Below are 506 nucleotides of genomic sequence, written 5' to 3'. Positions count from 1 at the left end.
CGTGGTAGTAAAATTAATTAAACAATTTAAAAACTGTAGATTCCGGAAGATGAGAATTCAATCGTCAAAAGATCACTGCTTTCTGATTGATAAAACTTTAGTACAAATACTAAAGATTAGACAATTTAGCACTGAACTCAGCCAAAGTTGCTGTCACTGTGTAAGATACTGAATAAAAATGTTTTTGAACTAAGAGAAACAATGAGACCGAGATTAACTGACAGATACATATATAAACAGATAACTAGAATGTGTTTTGGCATTCTTATGTGCATGGACACTTGTATTACAAGCACAGATCACACATACATACAAGAATAAGCAAAAGAGTAAGAAATGATCACATCGTAAACCAAAAATAAACCAATAAACTACAAAAATTGTTCATCCTTTCTTTGTTATCCGATGAAACGATTTCTCACGTAAAATCCTCGCCCAGAGAAAGTAAAATCATAAAAAACTTGTCAGTATTCATCAAAACAAAATTATATTTAATTTTAAGTATA

Source organism: Penaeus monodon, chromosome 28 (assembly GCF_015228065.2).
Source record: "Penaeus monodon isolate SGIC_2016 chromosome 28, NSTDA_Pmon_1, whole genome shotgun sequence".
Lineage (NCBI taxonomy): Eukaryota > Metazoa > Arthropoda > Malacostraca > Decapoda > Penaeidae > Penaeus > Penaeus monodon.
This window is presented reverse-complemented; position numbering follows the sequence as displayed.